This window comes from Megalobrama amblycephala, linkage group LG21 (assembly GCF_018812025.1).
Source record: "Megalobrama amblycephala isolate DHTTF-2021 linkage group LG21, ASM1881202v1, whole genome shotgun sequence".
Taxonomy (NCBI): domain Eukaryota; kingdom Metazoa; phylum Chordata; class Actinopteri; order Cypriniformes; family Xenocyprididae; genus Megalobrama; species Megalobrama amblycephala.
The window spans coordinates 12,631,652-12,645,336 of record NC_063064.1 but is presented as its reverse complement, the minus strand read 5'-3'; the positions used below and the strand labels follow the sequence as shown (position 1 = coordinate 12,645,336).

The window sequence follows — 13,685 nt, the reverse complement described above, 5'->3', positions numbered from 1 at the left end:
ATATATATATATATATATATATATATGTATGTATATATATATATATGTCTATATGTATGTATATATATATATGTATGTATATATATATGTATATATGTATGTATATATATATATATATATGTATATATGTATGTATATATATATATATATATATATATATATATATATATATATATATATATATATATATATATATATATATATATATATATATATATATATATATATATATATGTATATATATATATAGAAAGAGCAAGCAAGTGGAAAAATGAAAGTCCGTGTTTACTGGTGCAGAGTTGCTCTAATCCTGACCCATCCTCTCTGCGGGCACCTGACTCACAGGTAGAGCTGTTTCAGAGTTCTTCTGCCCAGGTGCTCAGAGTACTGTGTGCTCATAGATTCTGACAGCTCCGTCCTTGCAGGGTGCCACTGATGTTCATTATTTCAGACTTCCATCAGACGCCTAGCAGTCACAATACTGCCTCTGCCTCAGATGAGCACTAAACGCTGTGTTAAAACATTATTATTAAGGTGAGAAGCGAATGACACCATAAATATGCAATTAATCTTCAGAACTGGGGCAAAGTTTAATTGCAACTAAACAAACAGACAGACAGAATATGCAAATGCGGAAACATTATGAGAGCGGTGTAGTCGTAATTATGAAGTTACACATAATGGTAATTAAAAAGCTTGCATCCCGCAATGCCCTTGCTAGTTTTCATAGTGCCGCGTGTCACTGATTGGGTTTGTTTATGAAGCCGTACAATCTTATTCCACATGTCTGGAAGAGCATACATATATAATCTTATACAGACTTTTTTTTAGTGGGTGTGTTGATCAGCTTATGAAGTCATTTTCGACTCTTGAAGTGTATCTTGTACGTGTGTGTTCCGCAGGGCTTCAATCAAATGCACCATGACAACCTGTCATGCTCGGCATTAACGGCCCCCAGCAAAACAGAAGGGCTCATTCTACATCAGTGGCGGTTACGGAAAGGGAGAATATGTGTGTGTGAGGGTCTGTATGCAACAGAGAGATGTGGAAATGGGAAAAAAGGACAGAAAACAGCTTGAAAAGAACAGTACAGATATTATTGGAAAAAAAGTGGAAATGGCAGTAGACTCTCACACTATATTAGCATTAGCAAAAGACCAAACATTTGTGAGTGTTTTTCTGCTCTTCTGACCCTGCAAAATTGAGTCTAAAGCTGTGTGTGAACAGCCCCGTATGTGTGTATGTGGTGAATAAGCCCCGCATTTGACATGTTAAAAGGGATGTTCTTTACTAAGAGTCTTGTTGGGCCTGACATAACTGGGACGTAGTTCTCCTTGTCAAAGCTAATAATCAATTCCCATGCTGGGATAATCTGACAGCCCACTCCCACTAATGGTGCCACTGTCTATGTACACACAGCTACATATCTCCCAAAACAATCATTCTCTAATCTAACACAAAATTAGCTAATATATGTCTTCACCGCCGGTTTGAATTAAATATATTAAGGGATTTTCAGCATAGAGAACGTAATATTTTGTGTTTGTTTACCCTTCAGGTGGAGAGAAGTGGTAATTTTTTTTTTTTGTGAAAGAAGCCTCATCCCCTTGAGAGCTTTGGACTAAGTGGATTTTTAATGCAACAACAACAAAAAGAGCTTTGATAATAAAGTTGCATGGTTATACAGAGGGGAAAAAATAGACAAAATCTAAAAGTCTATCTCCCGGTTTCACAGACAAGGATTAAGCCTAGTCCCAGATGTCTACAATGCGTGTTTGAGCTGTTTTAGCTGAAAACAACTTGCACTGACATATCTTAAAATATGTCAGTGCCATTGTTTTGTCTCAGGATGCACACCAGTAATGTTTTTTTTTTTTTTTTTTCTAAGCTTGTAATTTCTTAATTGAACTAAGGCCTAATCCTGACTTTGACATATGGAAACGACAAAAAGCCATGCTGAAATAAAAACACTTTATCCATTCCAAGCTGGTTTGCTGGACTTGGTTTAAGATGGTCTCCCATACCGGACAAGCCTGTATTTAGCTTGGTCTAGCCCAAACCCCCTCTAAACCTAGCCAACCAAGCAGTTAAGATAAGCAACCAGCTTTAGTTGGTTGAAGATTGATAAGTTTCAGAGATTTAACACAAAAGTAGCTCATGAAACAAACTGTGTCTGTTTGAATGAGATACTGTAAACTTATTAGATTTTTTTGGCACACAGAACTTCATATTTTTTATTTGTTTACCCTTCAGGTGGAGAGAGGGGGTATTTTTTTAAGTGGATTTTTAAAGCTGCAATCTGTACCTTTTTTTTGGTTAAAATTATACAAAATCAATTTTTGATCTCATTACCTTAGCTCGATTCACAACAGTAAGCTTGTAATAATGTTTTATAATAAATTCGGTACTGGTGGGTTTCCGAAGGAAATTCGAGCATGCAGCCGTTCGTCTCTGCGTCATTATGTCACATCTGTTTACATAAAGAAGGAGTCCCAGCTAGTAGGCTATGTGAGGATGCTGCTGGTAGTGGATCATTTATAGTGTTTTCTCACAGCAGCTGGAATAATTAAACTTATCATTTTGACGGCGGATTGTAATCCAGAAAGGTCCAAATGACAATCATCAGTGACAACTGGAGATTCACCCGTAGTCAAAAGCAAAAGACTTCGGACTGCAGAGTGGCTACAGAAATTGAAATCTACAGGTAATGCTAATACATACTGAATACACATGCAATACTGATGATGTTAACATTAACAATTTGAGAACAAAGTATAACAATAGTAATAATTTTCACAGCAGGACATGATCCGAGCTAAGCGATCGTTAAAGGTGCCCTAGAACCAGTTTTTACAAGATGTAATATAAGTCTAAGGTGTTCCCTGAATGTGTCTGTGAAGTTTCAGCTCAAAATACGCCGTAGATTTTTTTTAATTAATTTTTTTAACTGCCTGTTTTGGGGCATCATTAACTATGCACCGATTCAGTGTGCGGCCCCTTTAAATTGCGCGTTCCCTGTCCCCCCGAGCTCTCGACTATAATACAGTGCATTTACAAAGTTCACACAGCTAATATAACCCTCAAATGGATCTTTACAAGATGTTCGACATGCATACTTCATGTATGCGTCAGATCATGTGAGTATAGTATTTATTTGGATGTTTACATTTTATTCTGAATGAGATTCTGCTAACATTACACACTGTAGAGATTTATTAAGAATGAAGTTGTGTTTAAGAATTATACAGACTGCAAGTGTTTAAAAATGAAAATAGCGACGGCTCTCTTGTCTCCGTGAATACAGTAAGAAACGATAGTAACTTTAACCACATTTAACAGTACATTAGCAACATGCTAATGAAACATTTAAAAAGACAATTCACAAATATCACTAAAAATATCATGTAATCATGGATCATGTCAGTTATTATCGCTCCATCTGTCATTTTTCACTATTGTCCTTGCTTGCTTACCTAGTCTGATGATTCAGCTGTGCACAGATCCAGACGTTAATACTGGCTGCCCTTGTGTAATGCCTTGAACATGAGCTGGCATATGCAAATATTGGGGGCGTACATATTAATGATCCCGACTATTACGTAACAGTCGGTGTTATGTTGAGATTCGCCTGTTTTTCGGAGGTCTTTTAAACAAATGAGATTTACATAAGGAGGAGGAAGCAATGGAGTTTGAAACTCAATGTATGTCTTTTGAAACTCAATGTATGTCCATGTTCTGAACTTTTGTTATTAAATTATGCCAAGGTAAATTCAATTTTTGATTCTAGGGCACCTTTAAGGCTGATTTATACTTCTGCGTCAAGTGTACGCCGTAGCTACGACGTAGCCTGACGTGCACATCTTCAAAAATGTAACAAAGCGTCAATTCTACGCAGACCGCAAGTGCTGTGATTGGTCTGCTAGAACCCCTCCCTCAGGTCAAAAAACTTGTGTGGAACACTCAGAGAAGAGCGAGCACTTTAAACTTCCATATGAATGAAAAAATGCTCTGTTTCAGGGGACACATGCAGTCATACTACAACAAAAGTCGTTATCTATTTGCCACTTCTATTTGTAAGCTTCTCTGACAACGTACATGACAAGCTGCTTCTTCTTCTGCTTCTTTTGCATTGATATGCAACATGACCGCGGACACTGCCTACTAGTGGTCTGCATGCACGTTGACGTGGACAATGACGCAGAAGTACAAATGAAAACAGACACATAGCCTACGGCGCAGAGGCTCCAGCGTAGGTCCGATGCAGAAGTATAAATCAGCCATTAGATTTAATCATCATTGGCAACGCAGTTTATTGTAATGCCTTTTTTCTCAGTTGGTCAAAACAAAAGTGGCAGACATGTTACCTACTCCTTCAGATGACATTTTCCGGTGAAAATTCTTATTTTGGTCCCTACTTCCAAGTCGTATAATCTGTGATTCTGAAGTACAGTATCCACACCGGTGTGGTGACTGACAGCAAACATTAGATTCATCCGCACTGAGGAGCTGTGCCAATGCACAACCCATGTAAAGATAATAATTCCGCAAATAACTGCAATTGCAGGATTTAAACAGAGATGGCGACAAAGAGGCAAAACTTCAAAACTGCGACAAAGAGGCAAAACTGCAGCTTTAATTAAAAAATAAATAAATAAATAAATAAATGTATTTAATGAAATTGCTTTAACTATTCAAACTGGTTTGCTGGACCGATTTTCCCAACCTGGACCAGCCTGTATTTAGCTGGAGAAGTGCCAAAAACCCCTTTAAAACCAGACAACAGACTACTAAAGACCAGCAAACCAGCTTCTTCTTTTTTTTTTTTTTTTTTTTACACAAATGTAGCTAAAATTAGTACATGAAACAAACTTAGCAAATTTGTGTCTTCCCTGCATTTTTGAATTAAATATTTAAAAAAAATACTACGTTTTTCTGCACAAAGAACTTCATATTTTTTGTTTGCTGTTTACCCTTCAGGTGGAGAAAGAAAGAAAATGTATGTTATTGTTATTCCATTAATAACTTTGACTAAACGACTTCTAAAAAGTCAGATGACAGGAGGGTGAATGCTCTCCAAATTTAGCCACTCTCTCTTTGGCACGTGTGAAGGATGTGAACCCCATGCACACTCGCTGACAGATTTTAGTAGGGCGACACAAATTGTGTGAGTGTGTGTGTGTGTGTGTAATAGAGAGAGATGAGGTGGTGACAAACAGTGTGTGTGCTGCAAGTGTGTGCGGGGTGTGACTATGTGCATAAGCGCACTCGTGTGTGACAGCAGCAGTGTGTTTGAGTCCGTCCCCGCAGGTCCTCCCTCAGGTCTCCGTCAGGCTCAGCCGACAGAGTCGTTACTCATAAAGACAGTATTATTATCAAACAGAAGATGAGTATATTCAGGCCAGAGCACAGGAACTTCCTCCACATCTGTGTAATCACACTATTGTCTCGATTTCATGAAGAAGAAACAGAACAAGGCTTCATAAATCAGCATATACGCTCGCTCAAACACTCCTGCAACTGCTTACATGTATTACTCTGATGAATAATAATATTGTGTTGGTTTACACAAAGACCAGATATGATACATAGTGTTCAGACAACATAATGCAAATGGTTGTAGCATCACACAGTGGAAAACAAAATCTTGCATGTAATTTGCCAATAGCTCAGTTCTTGTTTTTTTCTTAATAGCCCAAAAATAAAATGAAAATGTGGATTCTCTGCCAAAACTTTAATTTGAATCAAGGTTGAATCAATGTCTGGAATAACAAAAATCGTCTGCATTAAGTAAAGTTTAATTAACTTTTATTTGGTGCGCCACATGATGGAATTACATAAATCTTTGGAAAGGATTTGAAATAATATAATTCACATTATGAGCTGTGGGTGATGTTTCCCACACAATAATGAGATGCAATTTTCTGAAAATTATTTTTCTCTTTTCTTTTCTTTTCTGAAAATGATTGCATTGTCTTGGTGTAAACTATATGATGACTACTTGGAATTGAGATACTTTTGCTAGTATAGGATCATAATGTTGTGAGACGTTACATTATTAGTAGGTGGCGACAAGTAATGTCTTTATTAATGATTCACTGTTCAAAATCACATAATCATTCAGGCACAAAACATCATGACTGTGTGTTGTTCAGAGACCATTTTAACACCTGGTATTAAGATGCATTTTGGTCAATTGGATCACAAGCAGATGAGGGAGACATGTACCCGTTTACACCTGGTGTTTTAATCCATCTCTTTTGTCCACTTTCAACAACTTTCTTTGAGAGGAGGATCTATGGGTGGGCAAATGTATGGGTTTTTAGTTCAATCTAATGGCAAAATAAGTTACACATGAACGCAACCGGAGACAACGGAAAAAACGCGGAGAGCATCAGCTTTCGTTTCTGCTCTGACAGTCACATGACCATGGCAGATGCGGTGAGTGTGTGTTAGAAATCAAGAATGGTGAGAGAACATTGTTCTTGGTAAGTTTTTCATCATTCAAACCTAACTTGGGTCTTCAGCCGACAAAGTTTAAATCCTGTCTGGCAGAGAGTAGACAGAATTTTGCACTGTTTGAACTCTGATCTACTGTGTTATGCTGCCTTTAAGTGCACCTCAGAAACTAAATATTTAGTTAAAATAAAGAAAACCGTGAAAGGTGAGTAATCAACTTTACATTTGGTGTCTGTGAATGCTTCTTAAACAGAGAAGCAGGCTGCATATCTCAGCTGCCACACCATCAAGCACTGCTGCAGGCCGTCTCAGAATAAATGAATAAATTTAATACAAAATACTTTTCCAAAATTAAGTTTTAATAGTATTTTCGTGATTAAGGCGCCGGGAACATGTGTGACATAGCCATGCACACTTACTAGACCGTCTCATTCTAGTGTTTAATGCTGAGGAGGACTCTAGCCTACAAGCCTCTGAAGGACTGGACTAGAAAGGACATAGCCTCACTAGGATGCAGCCTTCCATTTGAGAAGCAGCCTGTGAGCGGTTCTGTACATCTTGCCTTTAAAAAGATTGAAATACAGCATGTTAAATTAAAATAACTTGCAAAATCATTCATTACAATTCACTGTAGACTTTCCATAATGTTTCAAATTGACACATCAACCCCAAATCGGCAACTTGTGTATCATCTAGAATACCGAGTTTCCCACTTAAATATGATTTCACTTGGTCATTCGCTTGGAACTCGCAATAACAATATTTCCGAGTCCACTTGAAGGGCACATCAGTTACATTGCTTCACTACCATTCACAACTCCTCTTGGAATAGTAAAGCATCCATCAGATGTGCAATCTTGTTTTATGAATACTGTGAATTTGGACATACTGCTCATTTTTACCTACTGCTTTTTGCCTACTATTGGCTAGTACTATACAGTAAAATGTAAGCATATTTCTTACACTACCGTGAATGTAATATTTCACTGTAACAGAGGTCAAATATTAATTTGTAGTTCCCAGACAAGCACCTGTACAGCCATTTATAGATTATCATGACGGAACATGCTAATCGATAACTTGAAGTTAGATACTCCGTGCCAATTACATAAATTCATCAAGTAACCATTCAGAAATGTCCTGTTGCATTCTACATGTTGTCACTTCATCTTGAGTCTCTCATTGTCCATCTCCTTTTCAAACATATAGGCTGAACACCGCTACTGACAGTTTCTGATATTTTCAGTGCGTGAGATTGTCCTGTTTTGTTGTTGCCGGTATGCTGGAGCAGCATGAGTTCTTGAAGCTCTGCCCACACAAAAATGGCACGTTTTTGCTCACCCCCCAAAATTGGCAATTTTAACAAGCTGTAAAAATGATCTGTGGGGTATTTTGAGCTAAAACCTCACATACACACTCTGGGGACATCAGAGATTTGTTTTACATCTTGTAAAAAGGGGCATAATAAGTCTCCTTTAAGCACTTCTATGATAAATAATGAGCCAAGATTAAATATTATAATGCTATATTGTTGTTATTATTATTATTACCAGTAATTTAAGTAATTACCAGTAATTTTTACCAGTAAAAAGGTCACAATTACAGCTTTACTGAGTAATGTTGCAAACCTTCCCTTTGTGCCACCTGCTGGTGATTTACACACGTCACACGTGACTGGATTGTATTTAAAGGTCCCGTTTTCCGTGTTTTTTTGAAGCTTTGATTGTGTTTATAGTGTGCAATATAACATGTGTTCATCTTTCGCGTGTAAAAACCCCCCAGTATTTTTCACATAATTTACTTATCTGTATACCGCTGTTTCCACTGTCATAAAAACGGGATGATGACTTCCTTGTTCTATGAAGTCCCTCCTTCAGAAATACATAACGAGTTCTGATTGTGCCAGCGGTTCCTGTGTTGTGATTCGACAGCAGCTTAGCGAACCTTGCCCGGAAAGGTCACGCCTCTTACCATAACGTGGAGATGCACGCGCTCAGTGTTATTGTAAACATAGTTTTACATGTGGATTATAATTTTCGGGAACCGAGTTAAACATAAATTGTAACCATTGATCTCTAAGTACAGCGTCCCTGGGAAGGCCAAACAAAGGTGATTGGATTGCGGGATGAAAATAACAGCGTTTCGACGACATGGCGACAAACACACTCTACAAACGCAACTCTTGCTCTTCTCCGTGGGAGCGCAACAAGACCACGCCCCCTTTTTTTGTGTATTCCTGTGGGCGGAGGTTAGTCAAAAAACTGTTTTAGTGACGTCATTAAAGAAGGAAGTAGAGGGATGTAGTCCAAACTGGCCGTTCGTTGTAGGCGACTTCTGTTAAATAAAATATTCTGCTTGGCATTGAACTTTGAGCTTTAAAATTGTACAGATTTTATTTATACTCTAACAACAACATTACACACTAACTAAAGTTTGAAACATGGGATCACGAAGAACGGGACCTTTAATGCTGTGGTCTTGTGGCGGCGGTACACATGGCAGTAATAGGCATTTTGGTTGACTACCTACTATATATAGTTAGGAAGTAGTAGGGCTGCACGATTAATCGTAATTGAATCGAAATCACGATTCGGCTTAGTGCGATTATGACATCGCAAAGGCTGCGATTTTTAATTAATTTTTTAATTACATAAATATGTACACATCGTGTTAGTGAAGAGCTGCTCTGTGATCAGTAGTAAATGACGCTCCATCTGAGAGCACTGCATTAGAAAACGCAACACATGTCAAATATACAAACTTTCCAAACATGAGAAGCCTTTAAAAGACAACATTTAATGTGTTTTTACTCCAAACTCACTTCATAACGTCAGTTGAGTGTTTGAAATAGCATTTTGATTAGCATTGGATTATAAATATACTTTATTATTACGGAAATACCCGAGAAGGCTTGAAGAAAACAACATAAACCATGTATTGTTGTAGTCTTCTGTTTATTTTATTCATGTTTAATCACTCAAAGCGTTTCTACCTTCTTTTTATTCAGTCACAGCGATAGCATGATGCCCATTGGGGATTTCCTGGAACAGCGTTTGTTATATTGCGTATATTTGGAGAATTTGCAGTATCTGCTCCATTTTTGATTTTGCATACCTCCTGACAAAAATAAAGAAATTATTGAGACAGATTTTTATCATAATAATATAATATTTGATAATAAATCCTTTGACCTTTCTAATGTTTTATAGACATACTGCTTGCATGTTAAAGGTGCCCTAGATTCAAAAATTTAATTTACCTCAGCATAGTTAAATAACAAGAGTTCAGTACATGGAAAAGACATACATTGAGTCTCAAACTCCATTGTTTCCTCCTTCTTATATAAATCTCATTTGTTTAAACGACCTCCGAAGAACAGGCGAATCTCAACATAACACCGACTGTTACGTAACAGTCGGGGTGTACGCCCCAATATTTGCATAATGCCAGCCCATGTTCCCAACATTATAAAAGGCATTAGACAAGGGCAGCCAGTTAACGTCTGGATCTGTGCACAGGTGAATCAACAGACTAGGTAAGCAAGCAAAAACAATAGCAAAAAATGGCAGATGGAGCAATAATAACTGACATGATCCATGATAACATGATATTTTTAGTGATATTTGTAAATTGTCTTTCTAAATGTTTCGTTAGCATGTTGCTAATGTACTGTTAAATGTGGTTAAAGTTACCATCGTTTCTTACTGTATTCACGGAGACAAGAGCCGTCGCTATTTTCATTTTTAAACACTTGCAGTCTGTATAATTCATAAACACAACTTCATTCTTTATAAATCTCTCCAACAGTGTAGCAATAGCCGTTAGCCATGGAGGACAGCCTCAAATTCACTCAGAATAAAACATTAACATCCAAATAAATACTTTACTCACATAATTCGAAGCATGCATACAGCATGCATGATGAACATCTTGTAAAGATCCATTTGAGGGTTATATTAGCTGTGTGAACTTTGTAAATGCGCTGTAATATAGTCGACAGCTCGTGTGGCAGGGAGCACGCGAATTAAAGGGGCGGCGCTGCCTAAATCAGTGCATTGTTAATGATGCCCCAAAATAGGCAGTTAAAAAAATTAATTTAAAAAAATCTATGGGGTATTTTGAGCTGAAACTTCACAGACACATTCAGGGTACACCTTAGACTTATATTACATTTTGTGAAAAAGCATTCTTGGGCACCTTTAACAGGTTACCCCACATTTTGTCATACAAGTTTTAAATATTATTTTCTAATTATTATAGTTATTTATAATTAAATACTAATGCGAAATACTTTAATTATGAAAGTTATTACAACAGTAAAATTTCTTATTCAGTTTAATATTTTTATTTAGCAATAATGATAATAATAATAATAAAAAATTATTAGTCAAAATAATATATTAGCACACAATTTCGGGCCAAATTGTGCAGCCCTACAAAACAAGCAAAACAAGCCTGGTATTGTTTATAAAATCGCATTATAAATCGCAATTTTAACCAGAAAAATCGCAATTAGATTTTTTCTCCAAATCGTGCAGCCCTAGGAAGTAGGTACAGTATATTCGGATGTTGCCATGTCAGGGTGCCTATGTCTACTTCCCAACTGACACCATAGGTCACATGACAAAGTCAACATGGGGATGTAGTACATCCAGAAATCATTCATTCTATATAGAAAATACTTTTTTTTAACCATTGCAAAGTTCGTTCCTAATCCAATGTAGTAACCAATCAAATCAAATCATCTTTACTTGTATAGCGCTCTATATAATACAGATTGTTTCAAAGTAGCTTCACAGTAATAAACTGGTCAATAACATAATTAATGATGCATACTAATGCTGTTTTGACCTGACCAGCATTAAGCACTGGAAATACGTGTTTTAAAAAAATATGATTAAGATACCATGACAACCATAGTCTAAACTTCACATTTGCATGTGATAATCCAAATCCTACTCTTAGCACACACAGAGGACACATATTTATAATCTGGTGACTCATATCTGCAACCATATGTAGATGGCAACTGCAGCCAGACAGTCAACCCCTCACACATCACTGCCCAGTGGTCTGTCAACTTCGTTCTTTATCTCACCTGCCCACATAACAAGCTGCCTGGCTTGATCGATATGCTAGCAGATGTGCGGGACCCGGCCCTCCCCGCAGGACATGCGCATAGAGGCATGAAGTGTGAATCTTTCTTTATGCTATTACACAGATCACATCAGTATGCTGCAAAGAAACGCGCACCTCCAGTTCTAGTGCGCCATACCACCTAGAGTTTGGCATTCAGTGCGATCTGTTGTGGAACAGGGCGGTGAAATCACCATATTGAAAAAAAAAAAAAAAGAAACCATTCAAAAGACAAAGTGTGGAATCACAAGCTTGAAAAAGACTTCTGAGGAATGGAAAAAGTGATGTAGCACAAAAAAAAGTGACCTTTCAAAGTTGAAAAATTTTGTATTCTTCTGGTGGAAGGGAACTGAAGTGCAATAATTTATAGTCGCTTTTGAAGGTGTGTGTGTTTTATATACACATATAGGTGTGTTTGTGTGTGTGTGTGCTTGTGTATACTTGTGTATACATAAGACACGCACACACATTAACTAAGATTAATAAATGTTTTAGGAATGTTTTTTTTCCACTTTATTTTAGTTTATTTGAACTAAAACTAATGTTAACAAGCAGAACCTTATTGTAAACACTTACCACACATATATACATTATGTATAGGTCACAAAATATATTAAGAGTCTTTAACTACTACGCACTTACACCATAAATAAATTATTAGGTACAATGTACTTGTGCTCATGTTTTATTGGTTAGATTTAAGGGTGGGTTATGGGGTAAGGGAAGGGTCGACAGTGTTATTATAGATCTAATTACAGAAATTACATGCATATATTTTACATAGTAGTTAATGTAATGTGGTACCATGTATGTACAGCACATAGGCCTACATACATATACACATACAGTACAGTCCAAAAGTTTGGAACCACTAAGATTTTTAATGTTTTTAAAAGAAGTTTCGTCTGCTCACCAAGGCTACATTTATTTCATTAAAAATACAGTAAAAACAGTAATATTGTGAAATATTATTACAATTTAAAATAACTGTTTTCTATTTGAATATATTTCACAAAGTAATTTATTCCTGTGATGCAAAGCTGAATTTTCAGCATCATTACTCCAGTCTTCAGTGTCACATGATCCTTCAGAAATCATTCTAATATGCTGATCTGCTGCTCAAGAAACATTTAATGTGTACAATTGTACAAAATATTTGTGTACAATATTTTTTTTCAGGATTATTTGATGAATAGAAAGTTCAAAAGAACAGTGTTTATCTGCAATCTAATCTTTTGTAACATTATAAATGTCTTTACTGCCACTTTTGATTGATTTAATGCATCCTTGCTGAATAAAAGTATTCATTTCTTTAATTTCTTTTCAAAAAAATAAAAATAAAAATTCTTACTGACCCCAAACTTTTGAACGGTAGTGTAAAATGTTACAAAAGCTTTGTATTTTAGATAAATGCTGTTCTTTTGAACTTTCTATTCATCAAGGAATCCTGAAAAAAAAAAGTACACAACTGTTTTCAACATTGAAAATAATCATAAATGTTTATTGAGCAGCAAATCAGCATATTAGAATGATTTCTGAAGGATCATGTGACACTGAAGACTGGAGTAACGATGCTGAAAATTCAGCTTTGCATCACAGGAATAAATTACTTTGTCAAATATATTTAAATAGTACACAGTTATTTTAAATTGTAATAATATTTCACAATATTACTGTTTTTTACTGTATTTTTAATTAAATAAATGTAGCCTTGGTGAGCAGACGAAACTTCTTTTAAAAACATTAAAAATCTTAGTGGTTCCAAACTTTTGGACTGTACTGTACATACATTTTGTATCTGCCATGGACATCTTGAGCCTCAGGTTTAAATATTAGGTTGAGCTCATATCGTGACGCACACAAAAATGTATATGTACATATATTTTTTTTCTAAATATTTATTTATGCGTTCACAGAGGGTTATCTTCATTTAGTGGAGAGGTCATGTGGGCCCCTTGGCATTTGCATCAAATTTGAATAAATCCTCTAAAATCACGTCAAGGTGACAGATGAAGCGAAATGTCATCTGAGGAAAGCTTTGAAAGTCTGTTATTCCAAATTATGCTTGTCTAAACTTATAATAGACATTCGCT

The 13,685-nt window shown here is 36.3% G+C and overlaps 1 protein-coding gene across 5 annotated transcripts in view; it reads right to left on the bottom strand.

The window, feature by feature from the left end:
- LOC125256605 (chemokine-like protein TAFA-1) overlaps positions 1 to 13,685 on the bottom strand; it is a 240,557-nt gene that overhangs the window by 31,524 nt on the left and 195,348 nt on the right. The window lies entirely within an intron of this gene.